The sequence below is a fragment of the Topomyia yanbarensis genome, chromosome 1 (assembly GCF_030247195.1).
Source record: "Topomyia yanbarensis strain Yona2022 chromosome 1, ASM3024719v1, whole genome shotgun sequence".
In the NCBI taxonomy this organism is placed as follows: Eukaryota; Metazoa; Arthropoda; class Insecta; order Diptera; family Culicidae; genus Topomyia; species Topomyia yanbarensis.
Genome location: NC_080670.1, coordinates 77,456,383 through 77,465,074, shown reverse-complemented (window position 1 = coordinate 77,465,074; position 8,692 = coordinate 77,456,383). Strand labels below are relative to the sequence as shown.

The 8,692-nt window shown below is 41.3% G+C and overlaps 1 long non-coding RNA gene across 1 annotated transcript; it reads left to right on the top strand.

Annotated features, from left to right (window-relative positions):
- Window positions 1-1,641: 1,641 nt before the first annotated feature.
- On the top strand, window positions 1,642-3,563 carry LOC131677985 (uncharacterized). Its single transcript, XR_009303513.1, has 3 exons — window positions 1,642-1,781; window positions 1,846-2,494; window positions 2,544-3,563. It is a non-coding gene; the product is annotated as an uncharacterized LOC131677985 (long non-coding RNA).
- Window positions 3,564-8,692: the final 5,129 nt, after the last annotated feature.

Genomic DNA, 8,692 nt, shown 5'->3' with positions numbered 1-8,692 from the left:
GTGGCTAATAGTTATGAAATGTGAATGTAAGATTAATATTTCTTGTAAATACACACATTAGGTTTATGTGCCAGCAAATAGTGTCTATATGCCTCCGTTAATTGCAAAAATCTATGTGTAAAATCAATAGGCATAACGTTTACTTTTTTGAGTGTAGGTATGTCTTCGCACACCCTCACCCTCTGAAAGATTTAAAAAAAATCATCTTTTACGCTATTTATGCAAGCTATACACACTTAGAGATTTAACACAATGCATTATTTCGAGAAGTATTAACAATATTGAGTTATTCTGTTCAGTTCAACTTATATTTATTTGTAGCATCTCAGATCAGAATTAGAACTTTTGATCTAAAGTGACGACGGCTGATAGCAGTCGTTTAAGACTATCATAAGTCATATCTGCATTTTCTTCTGAACGATGGCCTCGCAAAAACTCGAAACGTTACAGCCAACTCACAGTATAAGGTGATAAGTACACAGCTTGCTACAATCGACATATCAACATATTTGTTCAAATTTTCATTGTTTTTCTCGATGTTTTTTAAACAATTTAATCTCATCTTGCAGAAAAATTCAGTAAATATGTTTAAAAAGTATGCAGAAAAAGTTCCTTCTTACATTTACGATAAATTAAAACAAAACAATGGATGCACCCTCCAAAAAAGCAGTCCTGTAAAAGCAGCCAGTGAATGTTGTTTGTGCAGTTAGATATTACCACATTAACGTTGAATTTGATCAAAGATTTACGACGAGAAACTGATGTCTATTGTGCTTTAGGTAATTTTTATCCATGTTACTAGCTTTTAATTTGCGATTTTTTTACCAGAGGAACATAAAAATGTTCAAGATTCGTCCGGGGAGAAGATGCGTTGTCTTCGGGAATAATCTGCACGAAAATTCTTCTCTAGCTTTTCATATGCATCTGATATTCGCCATTCTGAAAAATAACAAATGAACATAAACCATGTATGTTTTATATCCAGCAGAGTTAGAGCAACCGGATTGCATATTACCTACATGCTCTTGCTTGAGTACCCGTTCACCCCATTTGCTCGAGCAAGCTATTGCGAAACAATTGCTCACGTTATCTCTGATTATTCAAAATGGGGCACTAACACGCGCAACACATGTACTGCCGCTAAAAGCATAATTGTCCCATGTGTATAGGGATTCCCATAGCACATGGGACAGTTATGCTTCTAGCGGCAGTGCAAGCGTATTATAGCGCACGCTAACATGACCGTGCCAATAATAAAATTCTTTTTTTGCTAGTTAATCGAGGATACAGTCCGATTACTTGACCCCGATGTAAGCCGTGTATTAGTCGGTATTGCATAAACTTCCCGTACCAGCAAATAGTTTGAAGGTAAATGCCTGAACTCTATACTGCCGCTAGAATCATAATTGTCCCATGTGTATAGGGATTCCCATAGAACATGGGACAATTATGCTTCTAGCGGCAGTATAATACATCCGATCACTATAAATAAATTCTGTTATAGGAATTCGACGATCCGGTCATTACGTCACGTTTATCGTCGTGACGAAGCTTCTACACACGCAGCGGATGGGAAAAGGCGGATACCATTTCGAAAAGCACGATGGTGAACGGGGCTGGCATTTTGCCTTCGACGGAGTTCGATTTCCATATGTGCACCAGCAACCATCGCATTACTTCCAGTGCGACGGTAACCGCTTTGACTCGAACGAGATCCATTGTAGGCCCGGCAGGTCATGTTGAATTTGATCCAGTGCATTCTGCAACAAAATTACGTTCCGGTAGGCCAAAATTTCCATGTATTATTTAATCCGACTAATAGCTTTCTATATTCATTATTTGCAGTAGAATGGAGAAAACAAAAAACAAATCTAACAGAAAATTTAACGGAAATCAACATTCATCGCAAATCAAACGTAGATTGGATCGAGTCACTATTGATGCGTCGCAGCATCAGCCGTACAAATTCGACAATTATTCGAATCTGTTCCCGCACGGCAAATATATATTATGTCGCTGATGAACCTGAATTCGGTTGCGCTGAAGCTGTCGCCTTCTTCGACATGCTGAAAAACCTGCAATAAGGTAGCAAACATCAAGGCGAGGAGTCAGCTCCAACCGAATTCTTCAGTTGGCTGGAGTAAAAACGACTCGAAGAGAAAAGGTCCGATCACGTTTTGCTTATCTACCACGAGTAGATGAAAAGATACAACCTGTTGAACGGGTTTCCCGCAATGGTCAAATTGAGCCGGAGAAAATATTTCTCTAACTGACATTGCAGTGCAGTTGTTACTGGACGGGAGTAACGTGTCTGTTGGACCTGGTTGGATAACAATCTGGTACGACCACTGGTGAGTGACGACACAGAACATCCGCAACAATCCGATGTAGGCCGTGTGCCAATCGGCGACAAGCAGTCTTTCTAGTCGAAATCTTTGCCGAACAACGTATAGCAGCATTGCCTAAACTTCCCGTACCAGCAACTAGATTGAAGGTAAATTCTCTATAATGCATGCGACCACAATTAATAAGTTCTGTTATAGGAATTCGACGATCCGGTCGTTACGTCATGTTTATCGTCGTGACGAAGCATCTACTCACGCAGCGGATGGGAAAAGGCGGGTACCATTTCGAAAAGCACGATGGTGGACGGTGCTAGAATTTTTGCCCTTTACGGAGCTCAATTTCTATGTGTTCACCAACAACTATCGCATTACTTCCAGTGCGACGGTAACCGCTTTAACTCGTCGCTGATGAACCTGAATTTGGTTGCGCTGACGCTGTCGCCTTCTTCGATATGCTGAAAGGCCTGCAATAAGGTAGTAAACAGAAATGCGTAGGAGTCAGCTCTAAACGAATTCTTCATTTGGCTGGAGTAAAAACGACTCGAAGATGAAGGTCCTATCACGTTTTGCTTATCTACCACGAATAGTGCAAATTTGTCTCGCACATGGTGTTCAAGGCACTGTACAGCCTGTGAAATGGGTTTCCCGCAACGGTCAAATTGAGCCGAAGAAAATATTTCTCTAACTGACATTGCAGTGCAGTTGTTACTGGACGGGAGTAACGCGTCTGTTGGACCTGATTGGATAACAATCTGGCACGACCACTGGTGAGTGACGACACAGAACATCTGCAACAATCCTATGTAGGCCGTGTGCCAATCGGCGACAAGCAGTTTTTCGGGTCGAAATCTTGGCCGAACAACGTATAGCAGCATTGCCTAAACTTCCCGTACCAGCAACTAGGTAAGGTAAATTCTCTATAATGCATCCGACCACAATTAATAAATTCTGTTATTGGAATTCCACGATCCGGTCATTACGTCACGTTAGCATCTACATACGCAGCCGGCGGGAAAAACGGATTACATTGGGAAACGCACGATGGTAAACGGTGCTGGTATTATGCACTCAACGGAGTTCGCTTTCCATATTTGCATCAGACCAGCACCGTAGCATTGCTTCCAGTGCGACGATAATTATGCTTTTTTATATTCTTTTTATGCTTGGAAAGCGCAATTGTTGAATATAAAATGTAAATAAAACAGATTGCATCAACTGGTTTAATTTTTTTAAATGAAAAATGAATAAAAAGAAATCTGACGGATCAAAAAGAAGAAGAAGAGTGCCAAAATAGTGAGCACGACGGTGTCCGATTCTCTATAGCTTGACATCGGAGCTACGTAGCTCTTATATCGCCTGACGATTTTGACAACTTCGAAGCCCGACAGTCCGATTTCGATGGTGCAAAACAGCACGATATAGTTCTTATATAAAGCGCGGTGTAGCTCTTACGTCGGACCTCATCGGCCTGATCGTCAGCCCGATTGTCAGGCCGACTCGGCCCGACATTTTTCACTAGGAATATTGTAGTGCCATTATCTTACCCGTTCGACATAAGAACAAAAACTGATTCAAACGTGTACGCGTCACCCAGTGTTGCCACAATTAAATCTGTACCGGGAGTTGAAAAATCTTTCCTATCTGTACTCTGCTATAGAAAAATCTGTACCGGATTCTGTACCGAAACAATAACAAGGTTGTTTAGAAAAAATCATTTTTCTTATACATATTTTTCATTTGGGGAAATCAAACCAGAAATTTTGACTCTTCTCTTTCACAATAAACCTCTTCACTCCTATGTGTTTTGCTCCCATGTGTGCATTCTACTCCATGGCCGCACACCTCAAAGAGTAGAAATAAAGAGGCTCTTTAGTGTGCATCATGGTCCCATGCGCACGGAAGCAGAGAAGACAACCAAAAAACATTTAAAAACGTTCTTCCGATCAATCTTTATCTGAATCTGAATAGTTTGATTCCCCTTCCTCCCTGTTTGCCAGTGAGGGGAGGCACAAAAAAGTGGCTCTTCAAGGTGACTCAATGTGCGAAATTTTGCATCTCTTGGTGCACAGCTCTTTCTCTTTTTCGTTTTCAAGTTTCTCTTTGGGCGGGTGATCTCCACATCGCAGTGTTCTTGTGCCGCTCTTTTTTTGTGTTTCGCTCTTTGTGCACATTATGGGATGCATCGCAAGGCTAAATTATTTTACTCTTCTGTCATCTAAAAAAATCTGTACCAATCTGTACTTTTTTACAAAAATCTGTACCGTACAGAATCTGTACCAAAAACGCTTCAAAAATCTGTACCTTTCTAGATAAATCTGTACTTGTGGCATCACTGGCGTCACCTCTATTTATAAACTAACCGTATATGGTTTAGTCACTTAGGTGCGATTGTGTGCAAATGCCAACGTTGCCGAAAATCGATAGCGCTTATTGCATCGCCCGGAGACGATGTTGCTCGCATGGGATAAGAGCAACAACTGATTTAAACGGACATGCGTCGCTTCTATTTATGACTTTTCGTGTGTGATTGAGCCAATAAGGTGCCCTCTATGGACGGCTGTCTGAGATATCTGCCTCACGAATGGTAATTTTCCCGTTTTCGGGAACTTTTTAATTTTATCAATTTCCAAAAGTCTACTTTTATTGGGGAGATATTAAATTATTACCAATATTTAAGTTAGGTGTTTTTGAATCGATTGGTGTATGAATGATTAAAATCCATCTAGTAATATCGGAGTTATAAGCGTGCAAACCTTACATAGTTTCGTTACATGGGAGATAGTTTAGATTTTAGAATGACACCTAGCCCCAGATAGTGGAGTAAGACATTTTTAATGTCAAAAATGAGTAACGCTGCCACCTACATAATAAACTGATTGTTATGAAAAATACCGCATTATACTTTTAACAAAAGAACATAACAGATGACCGCCAACTAATTTTTTAGACCCGAGAAATAGTTTTTTGCTATAAATCTAGATTTTGAGGGTCTATTATTTTAATCAAACATGGGCTTGTATTGTATTTGACCAGACCTGCACCTTTTCTGGATCACTTGAAAAGTACATTCTTTTTTTATTATTGGCACCACGAAATTATTTATCATGGTGCAAGAGTCGACAATTATTTTAATAGTATTTATATTTTTTTAATACTAATAACAATGTGTCTAACGTCCCTAGGTGAAAGGGCGGTCAAGTGCATCTGTCATAATTTCTACTTTGCCTAAACAAACTAACAATCGTCATCATTATCTTATAGCGTTTTCGTTTTTTCTTGGTGCTACACCGGTGTAGTGCAAAGAAAGACATAGACTGATTACACCCAAGTTTGAATGAGTGTAGCACCGACTACACCGGTGTAGTGCACTGTCAAAAACGAAAATGCCATTAGTGACCTAGAGACCAAACAATCCGGATAATCCGAATCATAATTGAATGTATTTTGGACTTCCAGGTTACTCGATCTTGAACCGCCAGTTTCATAGACGCCCACCGCACGCGAATCTTCCTCAATTGTACACAGTCAGCGAGAGCGGGATTTGCCCCGAAATCGACGACCTCTTCCAGGCTCTCTGCTGGTCATAACTTTAATTGGTTTCTCTTTCGTCATTCCACACTACAAGCCCAGCTCGCTGTAGTCTGCCGTGTTTTATCAGCCTTTCAATGTCAGCATGGTTGTATGCTTGGTACCGTTGGGGGTTCACGCGTCTGCGCCATTCTCCATTTTCTACTGTGCTGCCGAGTATTGAACGCAGAATTTTTCTCCCAAACATACCCCGATATCCTGCTGCCTTCAACATCCATGGCCGTACAGAGCAACCAGGAGTATCAGCGATTTGAATAGAACAAGTTTTGCGCGCATCCTTAGGCTGTGGGATTTTAGCTGACTTCGCGGCTAACATCGTTACCCTTGGTCACTAGTGTTCTAAAATATATAAATTGGTTTACTGTACTTTATCGTTTTCCACCTCGAACCCAATACGACCGCCATTCTCTGCCAGCTACCATGTACTTTGTCTTGTCAGAGTTTATTGTCAGCCCGATTCTTGAAGATTCCCTTCTAAAAGGCAACAATGCCTCTTCCACTGTTCTGCGATCAACGCCAATGATGTCGGTGTTGATTGCAAAGCCAAGAAGCATGTGAGATCTCGTGATGACGGTTCCGTTCCTTTGCACATCAGATCTTGCAGCGTCATACGAATCAGCTAAATCAATTTTGTCGGGAAACCATCCTGAACCATTACCTGCCACAGTTCATTTCGTTTTACTCAATCGTATGCCGCCTTGAACTCCACAAACAGATGGTCAGCCCGCATCTGTTGTATTCCCGGAATATATCCAGAATTTGTCACATTTGGTCCGTCGTTGATCGTCCTTCTCGAAACCCGCTTTAATATTCACCGACAAAGCATTCAGCCAACAGGCGCAGTCTCCTCAAAAGAACATGAGAGACTTCCTGGTAGGCGGCATTGAGGATCGTTATGCCTCGGAAGATATTATGTTCGAGTTTGTAGTCCTTCTTGAAGATAGTACATATGAGTCAATTCAACCAATCCGAAGGCATTCTTTCAACCATGCAGATCATCCCGATCACGATTGGGATTGATTCTCACAGCCGGCCACTTTTTAGACTTTTTGAAGTTCACCCGGGGTTCCGCCCTTCCCAACGGCCTTATCGTTTTTGCCTTTCTCAATAGAAAGGTATTGCAATTGCTCTGAAAACCGACTTTTTAACGGAGGCCCGGAGGGCCGAGTGACATATACCATTCGATTCAGTTCGTCGAGTTCGGCAAACGTCTGTGTGTGTGTATGTATGTGTGTGTGTATGTATGTGTGTGTATGTGCGTCTGTGTGTGTACGCGAACACAATCTCACTCACTTTTCTCAGAGATGGATGAACCGATTTTTACAAACTTAGTCCCAAATGAAAGGTGCAACGTTCCCATAGGCTGCTATTGAATTTCTAATGGATCCGACTTCCGGTTCCGGAATTACAGGGTGATGAGTACGATCACGCAGAAAACGTCGATTTTAAGAAATTCTGCAATGAATGTATAATGGTGAAAATTTTTCCAAAATGTGACCACAACTGCTTCGATTTGTAGTACTAGGTCATTAACAGCCATTCAAAGTCTCTTTGGTCACATTGGCCACCATCATCGGTTCCGGAAGCCCCGGCGGAAGTATCCAAATTCAGAGTAACAGTCACATCGGTTTCTCGGAGATGGCTAGACCGATTCGACTAAACTTGACCTCAAATGAAAGGTATTGCGTCCCCGTAAATGGCTATTAAATTTTATCCCCAACCGACTTCCGGTTCCGGAGTTACGGGTTGTGGCGTGCGATCACATAGCAAATTGTGATTCAAACCGATACCCCGATGGAAGCAAAAAAGGTAAAAATTTCGCTAAAATGTCTCTCAAATAACTTAACTTTGCAGTTCTAGGTCACCGACGGCCAAACAAACTTTCGTTGACTACATTGACCACCATAGACGGTTCCGGAAGTGCCCGGGAAAAGCGGCCATCTTTCATAACTAGCAAACTCATATCAGTTTCTCGGAAATGGTTGGGCCGATTTTCACAAACTTTGTCCCAAATGATAGCTATATTATCCCCACAGATGTCTGTAAAATTTCGCACGGATCGCTTGTATGGTTCCGGAAATATAGACTGAACGGTCCGGTCACACATGAAATTCCCATATAAGCCGGAACTCTATTTTTTTTTTCAAAGGGGGGACCCCATGAAATTTCAAAAATCGAATTCGTATTTTTGATGCCAAACATCTTTAAAATGCATGAAACGTCGAGATTTTATGTTATCACGAAATTTTTTTTTTTAGAAATCGACTTTTTGGGACTTTGCCGATTTTGCACCTTTTTTGCCTTTCTCAATAGAAAGGTATTGCAATTGCTCTGAAAACCGACTTTTTAACGGAGGCCCGGAGGGCCGAGTGACATATACCATTCGATTCAGTTCGTCGAGTTCGGCAAATGTCTGTGTGTGTGTATGTATGTGTGTGTATGTATGTGTGTGTGTATGTGCGTCTGTGTGTGTGTACGCGAACACAATCTCACTCACTTTTCTCAGAGATGGATGAACCGATTTTTACAAACTTAGTCCCAAATGAAAGGTGCAACGTTCCCATAGGCTGCTATTGAATTTCTAATGGATCCGACTTCCGGTTCCGGAATTACAGGGTGATGAGTACGATCACGCAGAAAATGTCGATTTTAAGAAATTCTGCAATGAATGTATAATGGTGAAAATTTTTTCAAAATATGACCACAACTGCTTCGATTGGTAGTATTGGGTCACTAACATCCATTCAAAGTCTATTTGG